We start from the raw sequence: 18,674 nt of genomic DNA on the forward strand, positions 1-18,674 counted from the left end.
GCCCTCTAGATTATTTTAATTGAAGTGCAATTTCTGTAACTTATCCCTAAGTCAATTATATGTTTGACCAAATACAGCAGTAAAAAATTTTTATTGAGAATTTTGTATGGCCCCCGAATGATGTTACAAATATCCAAATGGCCCTTGGCAGCAAAATCGTTCCCCACCGCTGCTCTAAAGGATCTGGCTATGTGAATCAAACCAGCTATAGCTCTGTTCAGTGATTTCCACGTAGAAAACATGTTGAATCGTTTGGATCCAAGCTCTCTGTTAGAAACTTTTGTGGTGAGTACAGAAACATGAGGAGAAATCTCTGCATCAACATTTGGCTCTAGTGGTTCAAATATGTCTTTCTCAAGAGTGTCAAGTACAGGTTTCTAGAGGAATGGTGGCCCTGTGTGCCACATAGTATCTTTAAGGTGGGCTGCAGGAACAGCTCTTGTAGCATGGTCTGCAGGGTTGTGGTCAGTTGGTACATAGTGCCACTGGGTAGGTCGTGTCGACCTCCTGATTCTTTGAACTCTGTTATGAACATAGACATAAAATCTCCTAGTCTCATTGTAAATGTAGCCCAACATTACTTTGCTGTCTGTATGAAATACTGTACTATCAAGTTTTACATCTATTTCTGACACAATAAGGTCTGCTAGTTCTACTGCCAGAACAGCAGCACAAAGTTCCAGTCATGGTATGATAAGCTCACGACTCGGTGCCAGCTTTGCCTTGCCCATTGCAAAGCCAATTTGGACTTGACCTTTAATGTCTATAGTTTTAAGGTAAGCGACTACAGCGATTGCTTTTACTGAAGCATCACAAAAGTGGGCATATGGCCTTTATATACATAAGTTAGATAATGCTGTTGGAGAGTCTATCCATGTTATCCATAGTGCCTCTTTCTCTGAGGGAAGTGGCGAATCCCAATCACATGAATTTGTGGTTAACTCTCTGAGCAGGGTCTTACCTTGGATGGTCACAGGGGCTGCAAATCCAAGTGGATCATACAGACTGTTAATGGTGGATAAGTCTCCACGTCGTGTGAAGGGTTTTTGTTCTTGGTCGACCTAAAAGGCAAAGGTGTCAGACTTGAGGTCCCAGCTAAGCCCTAGGCTGCGCTGCATGGGTATCAGGTCTGTCGCCAAGCCTAGATCTTTCAAATCACTGGCATGATCTTGAGTAGGAAAGGCTTCCATAACAACTTTGCTGTTTGAAGCTATCTTATGCAGTCTGAGGTTTGAACAGGAAAGCATACTTTGAGTCTTTTTGAGTAGACTGATTGCAGCCTCTGATGAGGGAAGCGACTTTAAGCCATCATCTACATAGAAGTCTCTTTCAACAAACTTCTTAACGTCCTCCCCATAGTCTTTTTCACCTTCTTGGGTGGAAAGTCTGAGTCCATAAATAGCGACTGCAGGAAATGGGCTGTTGCCGAAAACATTTACCTTCATGCGATATTCTATGATGTCCTGGGTAGGGTCATTGACCTTGAACCAAAAGAATCTTAAGAGGTTCCTGTCCTCTTCTTTAACTAGGAAACAATAGAACATTTGTTGTATGTCGGCAACTACAGCAATGGATTCTTTACGGAATCTGATGAGGACACCGAGAAGTGTGTTGTTGAGGTCTGTGTCACGGAACCATGAACCAGACGTACAACAAGAGATAAGTGAAAATAGGAAGGCTTTATTGAAAATAAAGCTGTAAAGCAAAAGTCCAAACGGATGGTGAAACCGAGCAGAGTCTTTGCGAAGCCAGAGGTCAGGAACCAGAAGGGTAGTCAGACGAAGCCAGGATCAGGAACCAGCAGGGTAGTCAGACGAAGCCAGGATCAGGAACCAGCAGGGTAGTCAGACGAAGCTAGGATCAGGAACCAGCAGGGTAGTCAGACGAAGCCAGGATCAGGAACCAGAAGCAGCAGCAGTCTTAGAAGCATGTGAACACAAGAGGACCAAGCAAGGAACTGAAGCCACAGACCTCCTATATATATGAGCTAGGCATCCAGCTCCTCCCAGGGGAAGGAGGAGCCGCAGGGTGGAAGGCTACAAGAAACCCAGAAACCAAGATGGCCGCCAGCACATGTCAAACGAAGGAGAGCAGCAAGCAGGTAAGACCATGACAGTACCTCCCCCTCAAGGGCCCCTCCTCCGCGGAGCACAAAACGGTTTCTGAGGGAAGCGTGCGTGGAAGGCTCGGAGCAAGGCAGGAGCATGGACATCTGCGGAGGGAACCCAGGAACGCTCCTCTGGACCATAACCACGCCAATGGACCAAAAACTGCAACCGACCGCGGACCAGGCGTGAGTCCAGGATATTGCTCACCTCATATTCCTCACGATTGCCCACTTGGACCGGACGAGGCCGAGGAACCGAGGAAGTGAAATGATTACACACCAGTGGCTTCAACAGGGAGACATGAAACACGTTGGAGATCCGCATGCCAGGAGGAAGCGCAAGGGCATAGGCTACCGGGTTTACCCTGCGAAGCACTCGGAAGGGACCAACAACGCGAGGCGCCAGCTTGGGAGTGGGCACTCGAAGGTTGAGGTTGCGGGTGGACAACCATACACGGTCTCCGACCTGGTAGGAAGGAGCAGGCGCTCGTCTGCGATCAGCCTGGAGTCTCTGGCGCTGCGCAGAGACCTCAAGGGACTTCTGGATCTGTACCCAAGAAGCACGTAGGACGGAAAGGTGATCCTCCACAGCCGGAATATCCTGGGGAGAGAATACCTCCGGTAACACGGCAGGTTGGAACCCATAATTTGCCATGAAGGGAGACGTCCCAGAGGAAGAGTTCACCGCCGTGTTCCTGGCAAACTCAGCCCAAGGCAGGAGGTCAACCCAATTGTCTTGGTGATCGGAGACAAAGCAACGAAGGAATTGCTCCAAGGCCTGATTGGATCGTTCTGCGGCCCCATTGGACTGAGGGTGGTAGGCCGAGGAGAAGGAGAGATGAATCCCCAACTGGAAGCAAAAGGCGCGCCAGAACCTGGACACAAACTGACTCCCCCGATCCGACACAATCTCCTTAGGCAAACCGTGCAACCGGAAGACCTCCCTGGCAAAAATCGTGGCCAACTCTTGTGCAGAGGGTAACTTCTTGAGCGGAACACAGTGGCACATTTTGGAAAACCGATCCACAATCATGAGAATGACCGTATGGCCTCGGGATGCAGGGAGGTCCACAATGAAATCCATCCCCAGGTGTGACCATGGGCGCTCCCCGGTGGCTATGGGTTGCAGAAGGCCCAACGGAAGGTGCCGAGGGGACTTACTCTGGGCACAAACGGAGCATGCCGCTACATATGCGGCGATGTCGGAACGTAGGGAAGGCCACCAGAACAGACGTGAAACAGCCCAGGACAGCTGATTCTTTCCAGGATGCCCCGCGGTCTTGGAGTTATGGTAGGTTCGCAACAACCGAGTGCGCAACTCCTCAGGCACAAAACATCTGCCGTTGGGTCTCCCAGAGGGAGCACCAGATTGAGCCGCAAAAATCTGCTCACCCAGGGGAGAGGTCAGGCTGGTGCGAATGGCGGCCAGGATCTGATTCGGAGGTATGACCGAAGTCGGAATCGACTCCTCCCTGGACAGCTCGGAGTACTGCCGTGATAAGGCATCCGCCCTGATGTTCTTGGAACCGGGTAGGTAGGAGACCACGTAATTAAAACGTGACAAGAACAGAGCCCATCTGGCCTGACGTGGTGTCAATCTCTTGGCCTCAGAAAGGTAGGTCAGATTCTTGTGGTCCGTCAGGATGAGAACCGGAACCACCGAACCCTCGAGCAAGTGCCTCCATTCTTTAAGGGCCTGCACGATGGCCAATAACTCCCTGTCACCAATCTGATAGTTGCACTCCGCGGAAGACAGTTTCCGGGAGTAAAACCCACAAGGAAGCAGAGGACCCTCTGGTGTTCTACGCTGAGACAGAAGGGCGCCTACTCCCGTCTCAGACGCGTCCACCTCGAGGACAAAGGGCAACCCAGGGTTGGGATGCGACAGAATCGGAGCCGACACAAAGGCGGACTTTAGGGCCTCAAAAGCTCGGATGGCCTCGAGCGGCCAGACCTGGGAATTACTGCCCTTCCTGGTCAGATCCGTGAGAGGCTTGGCCAGCATGGAAAAGTCCCTGATGAACTTCCGATAATAATTGGCGAAGCCCAAAAAGCGCTGCAGGGAACGAAGACCACTGGGCTGGGGCCACTGTAAGACAGCCGAAACCTTCTCAGGATCCATGGAGAACCCCTCAGCGGAAATGATGTAACCTAAGAAGGTTACCTGGGATCGGTGAAATTCGCATTTCTCAAGCTTACCGAACAGCTTGTTCTCTCGTAACCGTTGCAACACTCGTCTGACATCCAGAATGTGGGCCTCCATGGATTCAGAATATACCAAGATGTCATCCAAATAGACTACCACACACTGCTGCAACAGGTCACGGAAAACATCGTTGATGAATTCCTGAAAGACTGCGGGCGCATTGCACAACCCAAAGGGCATAACCAAGGATTCGTAATGACCGGTCCTGGTGTTAAACGCGGTCTTCCACTCATCGCCCGCCTTGATCCTTACCAGGTTATATGCCGCCCTCAGGTCGAGTTTGGTAAAGACCGTGGCCCCTTTAAGGCGATCGAACAGCTCGGAAATCAAGGGTATCGGGTAAGCGTTCTTGATCGTGATGCGATTGAGACCCCTGTAATCGATGCAAGGCCTCAACTCACCGCCCTTCTTTTTCACAAAGAAAAATCCAGCCCCTGCCGGGGACGAAGATTTGCGAATGTGTCCGCGTGAAAGCGCCTCCCTCACGTACTCCTCCATGGCCTCATTCTCCGCTACCGACAGTGGATAGACTTTGCCACGAGGAGGAACGGCACCAGATTGTAACTCTATGGCACAATCGTATGGGCGGTGCGGAGGTAGGGCAACCGCGCGCACCTTATCGAATACATCCCGGTACTCCTCGTATTCAGGAGGCAACAGAGAGTCCGAGGAAGTACACAGCAACTTGACAGACCCATGGATGCAACTAGCCCCACACTGCGGTGACCACGAGAGGATCTCGACCGATCTCCAATCGAAAGTCGGATTATGCTTCTGGAGCCAGGGGTACCCCAAGACCACCGAGTAGTGTGGAGACGAAATAACCTGGAGGCAGACCGACTCTCTGTGAACGGCACCAATGGCTATCCCCACTGGAAGGGTCTCATGAGTCACGTGTGGCGGCAGAAGGGGTCTGCCGTCTATCGCCTCAAGAGCCAGTGGGGAACCTCGAGCCTGCAGAGGAATGGAATTGGCGGCAGCGAACACACTATCAATGAACAAACCACCAGCACCAGAGTCCACCAACGCCTGGGTCGTCACCGAGCCCCCGACCCAGGAGAGGACAACAGTGATCAGTGGTTTGTCAACACGGGAAACCGGGGACGAGGAGACTCCACCCAAGATCTGCCCCCGACAGGATCTCAGGGTACGAGCGTTTCCCGGACGGTTCGGACATGCCAACCGAAAATGCCCACCGAGACCACAGTACATGCATCGGCCCTCGCGTCTCCGGAGTGCCCTCTCCCCCTCGGACAGGCGAGCAAACCCCAGCTGCATGGGTTCACCCCCAGACAAGTCATCCCCAGGAGGCGTGGGAGGAGAGGGAGGCACGGGTGGGGCAGCAAACGTAGGCACCAATCTGTTAGAAGACCTCCGCAGGTTCTCCTTAAAGGAAGGTCTCTCCCTGAGTCTGGTGTCAATCAAAATCAGGAAAGAAATAAGAGACTCGAGCTCAACTGGTAGGTCCTTAGCTGCAACCTCATCCTTCAAGGCATCCGAGAGACCATGAGAGAAAGCAGCGACCAGAGCCTCATTATTCCAGCCCACCTCTGCTGCCAGGGTACGAAACTCAATGGCGTATTCAGCTACGGATCGTGAACACTGTCTGATGGACATAAGGAGCTTCGCAGCAGAGGCAGCACGAGCCGGCACATCGAATACCTTCCGAAGAGAAGCAACAGAACCGGAAAACTCGGCAACCACCGGATTGTTGTTCTCCCATAAAGGGCTGGCCCAGGCCAAGGCCTTGTCCGAGAGCAGCGAGATCAAGAAGCCCACCTTTGATCTCTCAGTAGGAAAGGCATGTGGCAGCAACTCGAAATAAATGCCCACCTGGTTAAGGAAACCTCGGCACTGAGTTGGCTCTCCCCCAAAGCGCTGTGGAAGAGGGGCAGAACCGGTCATACCCCGAAACACCGCAGGCGCAACAACAGGTGTCGGGGTAGACTCTGGCGCAACAACCGGAGCGGCAGTAGGAGCGAGCCCAGGAGCGACAACCGACCCATCGGCAACGGGAGCGAAATGAGCCGTGCGTTCAAGCAGGGTTTGCAACGCCACAGCGAACCGACCCAACAGGTGATCCTGCTGATCAAGTCTGGCAACCAGCGTGGGTAGCGAGGATGGCCCTGTACCGTCAGAATTCATGGCTTGGTCCTAATGTCACGGAACCATGAACCAGACGTACAACAAGAGATAAGTGAAAATAAGAAGGCTTTATTGAAAATAAAGCTGTAAAGCAAAAGTCCAAACGGATGGTGAAACCGAGCAGAGTCTTTGCGAAGCCAGAGGTCAGGAACCAGAAGGGTAGTCAGACGAAGCCAGGATCAGGAACCAGCAGGGTAGTCAGACGAAGCCAGGATCAGGAACCAGCAGGGTAGTCAGACGAAGCCAGGATCAGGAACCAGCAGGGTAGTCAGACGAAGCCAGGATCAGGAACCAGATGCAGCAGCAGTCTTAGAAGCATGTGAACACAAGAGGACCAAGCAAGGAACTGAAGCCACAGACCTCCTATATATATGAGCTAGGCATCCAGCTCCTCCCAGGGGAAGGAGGAGCCGCAGGGTGGAAGGCTACAAGAAACCCAGAAACCAAGATGGCCGCCAGCACATGTCAAACGAAGGAGAGCAGCAAGCAGGTAAGACCATGACAGTCTGGTCCTGTCAAAAGAACATCATTGAGAGAGACTCCCTCATATTGTGAACTGGAGTCAAATACTACTCATATTTGTCCTGGATTCTTAGAGTGGTAAACGCCAAACATTGTTAGGTACCAACATTCTTCCTTTTCCTTTAGGGGTGGAGCTCTTCTGCATGACTGTTCTCCAATATCTTGTTCATGAATAAGAAAAAATGTTTCATCATCTCTGGTCTTTTCTGAAAGTTGCGTTTGAAGATGTTGGGAAGATGGCGTCTCTGTGTTTTGAAAGGCAGTGGTGCCACCCAGGTGTTCATTTTATCCTTGAGGAATCCTTGCTCTATTATGTTTAAGAAGGCCACATCTTCAATAGAGGAAGCTATCTTGTGGTCTTCCTTTGTCCTCTGGAACACCGTGCACCCCAAATGGTCTTGGTCTCCACCACAAGAATGATTCTCGATTTCTATAAAGTCAGGATATAGCAGACTTGCCAACTTCTCTCTTACAAGGAATCTGTTAGGACAAGGCTGAAAGAGGGATGTATGTCCGTTCTCTAAGATATTTGTGTAAAGAGAATTCACCTATAATGACCGACGCCAGGTCAAGCTTCTGAGCATATGGTGAACTGTGAGGACGGTTTATTTGTTTTCTCACCTTGTGGACTCTTATGATATCTCTTCCGAGTAGAAGTAATATTTAGGCCTCTGGGTCGAGTGCAGGTATGATATGTGCTATGGATTTCAGATGTCCATGATGTAATGCTTCCTCAGGTGTAGGAATTTCTTCTCTGTTGTTTGGCATCCGATTGCTTTTGATCAAGGTAGGTAGAGGCAGGGATGCTTCACCATTTAAGGATTCAGTTTGGAAGCCAGTAGCTCTTCTGCCTTTTTCTTCACTCACACCTGTGTAAGTTTTAAGTGAATACGAAGAGCAGTGTTCTTTAATATTGAAGATATCAAAGAAAGCCGAGTTAGCAAGAGATCTATTACTTTGATCATCAAGGATGGCATACAACCTTACCGCTTTCTCTTTATGACCAATGGGATAAACTGTAACAAGACAAATCTTGGAGCAGGATTTGTTACTAAGACCTTCTCTACAGACTTGAGTGCACTGGGGTGTCACTTCAGGAGGTACAGTGTCTCTCTCCTCCCCGCCAGGCTCTATAGCCTGGTCTGAGGGTGTGAGAGTCCATAGAGCTGGCCCAGGGTGTAAAGCTGTACGGTGGTTTTTACTGTTACATTATGAACATCTGATGTTCGCTGTACAGTCTTTTGCAAGATGAGAGGTTGATGCACAACACCTGTAACAAATGTGATTTTCCTTGAGGAAGGTTTTGCAGTCCCTGAGAAGTTTTTCTCTAAATCCTCTGCATTTCAGCAATGAGTGTGGTTTCTTATGTAGAGGACATTCTCTGCATGGGTCTTTTGTTGAGATCATTTCAGGCTCTGCGGTACTGTAGGTTTTGTTTGAGGGGTCTTTAAAAGATATACTGGTTTTGTGTACTGCAACAGGTGTACCTTTCATGTTACGTAGTGAGATAGGTTTACCTGATTTGGGGTAAGTGTTGTCAAACATCGAGAAGTCAAAGCTGGGATCATTCCTAGTCTTTGCTTGCTGGTGCACAAAGAATGAGAATGGAGGAAATGGGACATTGTGCTGTTGCTTGTACCTGGAGCTTTGAGCAATCCACTTCTCTTGCAGGTTGTAAGGTAGTTTTTGTACTATGGGGTTTACGCCACGCGCAGTATCTAAGAATGCCAGACCTTGTAAGTCTCCTTCAGCTTTGGCAACTTGGAGGTCTGTCAGCAGATCACTCAGTTATCTCAGCTTCTGGAAACCTTTGTTTTGGATCTTGGGGAAATCCTCAATTCTTTTGAAGAGTGCGTTCTCTATCACTTCTGGTGAGCCGTAACATTCCTCAAGTCTCTCCTTTATCATGTTTAACCCTGTGTTTGGGTAGTTAATATTAATGGCTCTAATCCGCTTTGCATGCTCTGCCGACTCATTTCCTAGCCATTTGACAAGAAGATCAACATGCAGACAGGTCTAGGTCTCTGATTGTATTTCTGAATGATGATCGCCATAACCTATAGCTTTCAGGTCTGTCATCAAACTTGGAGAGTCCCTTGGTTATTGACTCACGTCGGGCATAGAATTTTAGAAAACCTGACATACCTGGATCTCTGTTTGATGGATTGTTGCTGTAATAACCGCCATCTACTTGTTCTTTCTTAAAGGATTTGACTATACTGCGATCATTTGCAGGTTTGAATGCAGGTTGCATTGAGGGCTGATACCCTATGAAACTGTTGTAAAACAAAACATGCAATGCAACAGCTCACTGCAAACCAAATAAAGTACAAAATGCATAATAATTGCTAGTGCTATACTTATAAATTAGAGATGCTTGGCAAATCATTTTGTACAAAATTATTTGAGCCCGTCTGCCGCACGTCAAGGTGATCTCTATAAGACGGGTTCCTAACACTAAATTCTACATGTTATGTGCCATGTCGGCTACCATACAATTAAGGTGCGGCAGAGGGGCTCAAATAATTTTGTACAAAATGATTTGCCAAGCATCTCTAATTTATAAGTATAGCACTAGCAATTAATATGCATTTTTGTACTTTATTTGGTTTGCAGTGAGCTGTTGCATTGCAAGTTTTGTTTTACAGTGTTGTTCTCAGCCATAGCAACGTGCCAGGATGTGCTGACTGACCCCCTTTTCCTATGAAACTGTTGTCTTGTTCAATGCTGGGTTTTTGGTTAGCTGAGGTCACTTGTGTGACAGGAGTCTGCTGGGGCTCTTTAGCAGGGGTTGACGCTGCTCTTGGACCCGAATTTAGGTCGTCATCCGACTCAGCATGCTGCATGACGTAATCTGAAGTGCATTGCGAGTTATTGTGATGTTCAGGTTCAGGCCCAATTATGTTGCTGAGTCTATCACTTGTGAAGTTTGCTGCTTCTTCTAAAGCCTCTGCTACAGCAGTTGCAGCTTCCTTTTCTACAGTTAGCTTTTCGAGTGTTGCTTGTTGTCAGTGATGGCCAGTTCGCCGTGTTCGCCCGCAAACACATGCGAGCTGCTATCTTAACTCACAAGTCCGGCGATGCACAGGTAAGTCCTTACCTGTGCGCGAGCCGGTCTGAAATGAAATGCGGTCTCCGGGTGCAGGCAGTTCCGAGAACAGCCCGATGAAGGCCCCCGGCGGCTGTTCTCGGAACTGCCTGCTCCCGGAGACCGCATTTCATTTCAGACGGGCTCGCGCACAGGCACAGGTAAGGACTTACTTGTGCCTCGCCAGACTTGTGAGTTAAGATGGCAGCTCGCATGTGTTCGCGGGTGAACACGGCGAACTGGCCATCACTGCTTGTTGTCCAGCCAAGGCTGCTTCCATGCGTGCTTTGTCCATTTCCATACGAGCTTTCTCTATTTTTAATTGTCTTTCTTGTTCGGCAAATGTCGAATAGATTTTGGCGGCTTCAGCTTTTGCGTGGGCAATGGCGACCGTGGAGCTGCTCACTGATCTCTTTGAGCTTCTGGAGCTAGCTGAGATGCGAGACCTTGTCTCAAACAGTTCGGATTCTCTTGTCGACATAATGACACTATGAACAGGTTTGCACACTTGCAACTGTCGCGAGTGGTGATGCTGCACCGTAACACCTTGAAGGGTTCAGTATCATGCGGTCCAGCCTGTTAGACGTTGTTGACTCATTGCGGCCAGGATTTAAGGAATCGCAGCTCCTCGTATCCAGCTTGTAAGAAGCCGCTGTTTTACTGCGACCAGGATTTAAGGAATCGCAGCTCCTCGTATCCAGCTTGTAAGAAGCCGCTGTTTTACTGCAACCAGGATTTAAGGAATCGCAGATGCTCGTATCTAGTTTGTAAGAAGCCACCATTTTACTGTTCTGTCCTCCTTATGTGTAAAGGTACATAGCTTGACAGACAGCTAAACCTTTCCCAGCAATGAATTGACAATGGAGCAACGTCCAACTTCGTATTTACTGCAATGTATACGGTAAAACTGAGAAACAGAAAAATAATGCACTTACTAATGTAGTCTGACATATGAAAATACATATAATATAACATGCATACAGATGCAAACCATATGAAACATACCGGCGATGCTACTGTAAGCTTAGATGTAGAGGATGGCTCAGGACACTACCAGACCGTGTGGATACCTCTGTAATGTCGGCAGTGCATGAAGGAAATGGGTGCTATGTGCACAGTGCAGGGCTGATGATGTCACTAGAGTTCATAGGCTACAAGTAATGGAAGCTGAAGTGGTTCAAACATTAGTGTGAAGAGCTGCAGTGTATATAAAACGGCCACTAGATGGTGCAGTTACACAATGAACAGAGAATTATACATTATAAAACATATTAACTGTGAATAAATTAACAATAACAACTGCTGAAGGCATGACATCCATAAATACATTAATATGGCATATGTAGATTTATAACACTACTTACGCTACTTTCACACTTGCGTTGTTGTTTTCGGTATTCAGATCCAGCAGAGGATCTCAATACCGGAAAAAAATGGAAAGAGATCCGTTCAGGATGCATCAGGATGTCTTCCGTTACATCAGCATTCCGTGACCGGACACAAAACCGCAGAAAAACTGATCTGTCACCTGTTGACTTTCAATGTATTTAGTGACAGATCGTTTTTTTTTGTTTTCACACCACTGCTTCCTAATGGAATGGATGCATCCTGATGTACAAAATCAAAATGGATCTCAATATCGGAATTAACAACGCAAGTGTGAAAGTAGCCTTAAAGGGGTTGTCTCACCTTCATAATCCCCTTTCAGTCTATTCCTTCCCCTCCAATAAGCATTTCTTCAATATATTTATATTATATAAACAGGATGAAATCCTGTTATTGACATATTTATGCCCCGATTTTACATGCTCGTCTCTAGGGGTTACGGCCACCTCTACCGCCGAGTCTTCTGCTCCTCCCCGGCTGCCAAGGTGGACGGGTTTCACGGGAGCAAGCGAGCACAGACAATGGAGCATGCGCATTCACTCCCGTCCCCGGTCACCTCACAGGGATGATTATCACAGTTACAGGGCGTTCGCTATGGATGGGAGAGCATAATAATGACATGATCTGTGTGTGGTTGTGGGGGGGAGCATAATACAGACATGAATAATGGAGGGGGATGGGAGAGCATAATAATTACATGATCAGTGGGGGAGGGGGAAGAGCATAATACAGACATGAATAATGGAGGGGGATGGGAGAGCATAATAATGACCTGATCAGTGAGGTGGGGGAGAGCCTAATACTGTTAGGAATAATGAAGGGGGATGGGAGAGTGCAGCACGCCAGACCTGCAGGGTATAGCGAAGCGAGGTCACGGTTATAGGCAGCCAAGGGTTGCTCACTGTATTGGAGAACCCTGGGCAGGCATGCGGCAGTGAAGGAGAGGTAGACACAGTTCCTCTGGGGCACACTCTGTATATAGGGACCAGGCCTGATGGTGGAAGAGGTGCCCTGGATGTTACAGGTATTTTTAAAGCCTGGGGCAAGGTCCCTGTTGGATTCGTGATGCCAGTGCCTGTAACGGTGGCACACCGATTTATAGGAGGAATAACTGAGTACTCAGTGGATAAACCAAACGTTGCTTTACTTGGTGAACACAGTCCAACTTTGTACATACAGTTACAGTTGATAGTGATGATAATGCAGTCCCTTGAACAATAGTTCACAAGCAGGTAGACTTTAAGTAGTGGCAGGAATTAATCATGCAAGATACTTGGAGGGCACAACGGTTGATGCTTTACAGTACAATGCTGCTCTATCCCCTTCAGCTATTCTAGCTGGCTGGATCCCAAGGCCCGGATGCCTAAATGCTGGCTTTAATCCTTGGTATATAAATCCTTCCTCCAGTATTGGCGCTTGCTTTACTTTATAGAACCTCTGCCCATCAGGGTACTTATCTGACCTGGTATTGTCCTTACTCGGCTTGAGGGTAACTGCAGGTTTCTCCCAGGAGGTGCTGTCCTGCAACTGGGGTGTCTCTACTGAGCTAATTCTAGCCTCAGGAGCTTCAGGTGGACGAAGTAACTCCTCTAGTCCCCTGGAATGAACTACCACTCCCCTGTCTGGGCCTTCCTATATATATCTAGGGCCCTCTAGCTCCCTCTAACGTCTGGGAGGCTAAACTACACCCTGACAGGCCTGACACCCAGCTAACACAGGGAAATGCATACACATAACATTACAGGTAATAAAAACACATTAACCCCTTTTGTGCAGTGCCCACCTTTACCTAGTGGGACACTACAAGAGCATAATAATGACATGATCAATGGGGGATAAGCATAATACAGACATGAATAATGGAGGAGGGGGCCAATATATCTGAGCAGAAAGGACATAAAACTACATTGCAGGGCGGCAGTGACAGGGAAAATAGAAAATAGGCAGAGTAAACTGTGTGTTGATGACAGGAGGGGGAACTTTTACACAACACACAGAACAGATCGTGACAAGCAACTTACCATTGGATGTCACGATCTGCTCTGCTGTTCTGCTGCTCTTCCAGAGGCTGAAACATAATCTCCTAGTAAATTGTGTGTTAATGACAGGAGGGGGAACTTTTACACAGCATACAGAACAGATCATGACAAGCAACTTACCATTGGATGTCATGATCTGCTCTGCTGTTCTGCTGCTCTTCCAGAGTCTGAAACATAATCTAGTAAATTGTGTGTTAATGACAGGAGGGGGAACTTTTACACATTACACAGAACAGATCGTGACAAGCAACTTACCATTGGGTGTCACGATCTGTTCTGCAGCTGTGCAGCTCTCCCTGAGGGTGAATCTCCTCTGACAGCCTCGGGAGCGAGCACGCACAGACAAGGGGAGGGGTTACTTCCTCCCTGCCAGGCTTGCCTTGCTTTGCATCAGAGACTTCAGCTCCGCCCCCAGCAAGCAGGGAAGAGAGGCCCTGAGATCAGCGAGTCAGCCAGCAACTAGGGAGGTGAGACAACCCCTTTAAATGGAATATCCCATGAAAAGTATTACTATGAAATGAAAATAACATTTGAAATGAAGGACAGGTGGCAATATACATGCAATAAAACTATTGTTCATTATTTTCATGTATATTACATTTTCCTCACTTGTAGTGCCACCTGCAGTCAGGGGTGCACCACCAATGAGGACAGATCAGGCGATCGCTTCAGGCAGCACCAGGTAGGGGCAAGAGAGGGGCAGCCGAAGGACCATGGGCTTAAGGGAAGGGGTTAAGTAAAAAAAAAATTGGCATTGGGGGGGAGGGGCACCATTTCAGTTTTTGCCTCAGGCAACAGAAAGGCTAAACTGCCTGCAGTTTATACTTCTGGCCCACCTGTCACGACTGTGACTGATCCAGACAGGTCTGGGAGGAGAAGGTCGCAGCGACTTGCTACTCGCTATAGCTTGTGAGTTTGCTCCGTGGTTCAGGGTATGTCATCTGGGTTTTGCCTTGTGAACCTTTTTGTCCTGACTGGGAGTTTGTAGGCATCCTTCTCAGGTGAGTCCTGTCTGCCACTCCCAGCTACTATATTAGTTTCAGTTTCACTTGCAGTCATTGCCAGATATAGTCCTTACTTCCAGTTCTATTCTGACCTTTGAAGGAGATCGTTTGATGGTGTTGCTGTGGAGCTCTTGTCCGGCGTGGACTGTCGTGATTGGGATCGCCTTCTCTGCTCGTGACTGGATAAGTTTATCTCTGATATAGTTTGTTTGTTGCTGTCTTCCCCTGCTGTTCTCCTAGACATGAGTGATGGTGACTAGTGCTCCCATCGGCCTTTCCCCACTCTAGGCTTGTTAGGGTGACTGAGGGTTTAGGCATCCTGCTCGCCGCACGGGTTAACACCCCGTCTAGGGTATCAGGGCAGACAGGTGCCAGCTTAGGGTTAGTCAGGGGTGGCCATACTATTCCCATCCATAGATAAGGGTCCCCTTTCCCCTCCGTCTGGTGCGACACGACTGCTGCTGGGGTAGCGGTCGTGACACCACCTCCTCCTGCATTCAATAGTGTACTAACATGGTCAGTAGCTTCCCTGCTCCCTCCCTCCTCTCTGTGCCATGTAGTCATCTCATGGAGAAGTAGGTGAATCAGTCGAGACACCTTTCTTTCATTTATTTATTTTAAATTAATAGAAATATATAACGATATTTCTCTCTAGATGTAACGGGGTTCCGAAGGTGCACTCGGTCCCCCATTAGCCGCAGACCTGCTGCTTAGCTTTGGGAGCGAGGATCTGTGTTTGACCTCGTTCCCAGGGCGGCTTTACTAGCTGGGTGGCTCCCTGCTCCTAAGTCTGCCTTGAGCGCCGAGCTGATCACTCGGTGCTCGACTGGTTGGTCTGTCGGTCATGTGACGCTGGCCACGTCACATGACCCTCACTCCCGACTATAAATACAGGCAGCCTGCTGGCCACAGGTTGCCTGTTAATTTAGGTTCCACCTGTGGTTTTGTCTTTCCTGGCGTACTTACCTCCTGCTGAATTCCTGACTATCCTCTGCCTGCTCCTTGTGTACTTTGCTGCTCTCCTGGTATTCTGACCCCGGCCTCCTCCTGACGATCCTCTGCTGACTCCTTTGGTACTACACGACTCTCCTGGTATTTATGACCCCGGCTTCTCCTGACAATTCTCTGCTTGCTCCATTTGTACTTTGTAGCTTTCCTGGTATTGACTCGGTCCGTTCACGTTCTGTTGTTTGTCTGTCTGTCATCCCTGCACTTAGTCCAAGCTAGGGATTGCCGTCCAGTTGTCCCCTGTCATTAGGACTCGCGAGGCAAGTAGGCAGGGCCAGGGGTAAGGGTGGAGCGCAGTGGTCACTTCCCTCCCCCCTGTGTGTGTGTACGCGACCGTTACAGATTAACAGGCCCAATAACCACTGTATAATGAATCCTCTGGTGACCCTGACTGACCATGTCTCTAATCTGACGCAGATGGTGCAGGAGTTAGGGGAAAAACTCAGTTCTTTTGAGTTAGGGCAAGGTTCTTTCACTCCTCAGGCCTCCAGTCCGCATTTTGAGCCCCAGATTAAGCTCCCAGAACCCTTTTTTGGAGACCGGAAGAAGTTTCTCTCTTTTAAGGAGAATTGCAAACTTTACTTCCGTTTGCGCCCTGTGTCCTCTGGCCCCGAGAGTCAACGCGAGGGCATTATCATTTCCCGACTACAGGGTGATCCCCAGGACTGGGCGTTCTCTTTACCTGCTGGCGCCAGTTGTTTATCTTCTGTGGAGGGGTTCTTTCAGGCCCTAGGTACCCTCTATGATGAACCAGACAGGGCTCTAGTAGCCGAGACGGCTCTAAAGGCACTGGTTCAGGGCAATCTACCTGCGGAGGATTATTGCACCCAATTCAGAAGGTGGTGTGTCCCCTCAGGATGGAACGAACCAGCCCTGAAGAGTCAGTTTAGGTCAGGTCTGTCTGATAATTTAAAGGATCTTCTGGTCAGTTATCAACTTCCAGAGACCTTAGAGGAGATGATGACCCTTGTTGTCCGACGGGTTAGAGAGAGACGACAGGAACAACAGTTCTCTTCCCAGATGGTGGTCCAGCCAGATGCCTATCCCAGAGACAATGCTGAGGTCTCCACTGAGGAACCCATGCAGGTTGGCATGACCCGAAGGAAACTTCGCCGCAGACGTGGAGAATGCTTTTACTGTGGAGATCCTGACCATTGGATCAACCAGTGTCCTAAGAAGGTCCTCTCTGTCAAGGCTCCTAAGGCAAGGTAACCTAAAGACCAGGTACACCCTGAATTTTCTAAATGTAAGCTTTTGGTACCCATTACGATTTCTCTGGGAGTAGATAAATGGCCGGGAAAGGCCTTTATTGATTCTGGCTCAGCGGCTAGCTTTATTGACTCTGAGTATGCTGTAAGATTGGGTATTCCTATGTTGGCCTTACCAACTCCTATCCATGTCATGGCTATTGATGCTACTCCTCTTATTGGTGGTACGGTGAGCTCATGTACCTCGGAGATTTCTCTAACCGTGGGTGTGTGCCACTCAGAGAGATGTTCCCTTTTAGTCCTGGAGAACCTACCGGCTGAGGTGGTACTAGGGTTGCCTTGGCTCCGACTATATAACCCCACTATAGATTGGTCCAGTGGGGAGTTGGTGAGATGGGGGCCTAAGTGTGACTCGTGCTTGTCCGTGGTACAGGCTGGGGTCTCAGTAAAGTCTGATACCTTACCCACTGTTGTTAGGGAATATTCTGATGTATTCTCATCACCAACCCCGGAGGTTCTACCCCCCATAGACCTTATGATTGTACTATAGAGCTAGTAGAGGGGGCCAAGTTTCCTAAGGGGCGAATTTATAATCTTTCTAAGCCTGAACGCAAGGCCATGGAAGATTATATTAAGGAGAGCCTTGGTAAAGGGTATATTAGACCTTCTGTCTCTCCTATGGGGGCGGGGGTTTTCTTTGTTAAGAAAAAAGATGGTGGTCTTAGGCCATGTATCGATTACCGGAGATTAAATAAAATCACTGTCCAGAATAGATACTCCCTCCCATTGATTCCGGATTTATTTAACCAGGTTCTGGGGGCAACCTGGTTTTCCAAAATTGACCTGAAAGGGTCATACAATCTAATCCGAATCAAGGAGGGAGACGAATGGAAGACGGTATTCAATACTCCGGTAGGACACTTTGAATATCAGGTGATGCCTTTTGGACTCAGCAAAGCCCCAGCTGTGTTCCAAAACTTCATGAATGACATTCTTAGGGAGTTCTTAGGTAAATTTGTTATGGTCTATCTTGACGACATTTTGATATTCTCTCCTGACTTTGAATCCCATGTGTCTCATGTTAAACAAGTATTAGAGGTGTTGAGGGAGAATCAGCTATCCGCTAAGCAAGAGAAATGTGTCTTTGGTGTACAGGAGATTCTGTTTCTAGGGCATGTTCTGACTCCTCACGCCTTCAAGATGGATCCTGGTAAGGTACTAGCAATTAAGGAATGGGTAAGACCTTCATCCTTAAAGGCCTTACAACGGTTCCTAGGTTTCGCCAATTACTATCGTAAATTTATTATGAATTTTTCCGTAATTGCTAAACCGTTGACCGACCTTACTAAGAAAGGGGCGGATTTGGAGAATTGGTCTACTGAAGCCATTTCTTCATTTGAAAAATTAAAAAAGGCATTCAGTAGCGCTCCCATTCTGATCCAGCCTGATCAGGAGAAACCTTTTATTGTGGAGGTGGATGCGTCCGAGGACGGCGCAGGAGCAGTCCTTTCACAAGGTCCTGCTACCCTCACTAACCTGAGACCATGTGCCTTCTTCTCCAGGAAATTCTCTCCCACGGAGAGAAACTACGACATAGGGAATAGGGAGCTGCTGGCCATTAAATGGGCATTTGAGGAGTGGAGGCATTTTCTGGAGGGGGCAAGGCATTATGTAACTGTTGTCACTGACCATAAAAACCTTATGTTTCTCGAGTCTGCTAAGAGGTTGAATCCCCGTCAAGCCAGATGGGCTCTGTTTTTTACTTGTTTTGATTTTTCCATTACGTTCAGGCCGGGAAGTAAAAATGTGAAGGCGGACGCATTATCTCGGAGCTTCCATGCTTTTCAACCTACTGAAGTACCACCTGAATCCATCCTACCAGCAAAAATCTTCATAGCAGCTCTTACCCAGGATATCTCGGCTCGCATTAGGTCTGAACAACATCTGGCACCGGTATCCAC

At 48.5% G+C, this 18,674-nt stretch overlaps 1 long non-coding RNA gene across 1 annotated transcript; it reads right to left on the reverse strand.

The window, feature by feature from the left end:
• Positions 1 to 12,016: 12,016 nt before the first annotated feature.
• LOC120980431 lies at positions 12,017 to 13,659 on the reverse strand. The gene is made up of 3 exons (XR_005774526.1): positions 13,614 to 13,659; positions 13,476 to 13,522; positions 12,017 to 12,046 (listed from the first exon to the last, which is right to left on the reverse strand). It is a non-coding gene; the product is annotated as an uncharacterized LOC120980431 (long non-coding RNA).
• Between the last annotated feature and the right edge of the window lie 5,015 nt (positions 13,660 to 18,674).

The sequence above is a fragment of the Bufo bufo genome, chromosome 1 (genome assembly GCF_905171765.1).
Source record: "Bufo bufo chromosome 1, aBufBuf1.1, whole genome shotgun sequence".
Taxonomy (NCBI): domain Eukaryota; kingdom Metazoa; phylum Chordata; class Amphibia; order Anura; family Bufonidae; genus Bufo; species Bufo bufo.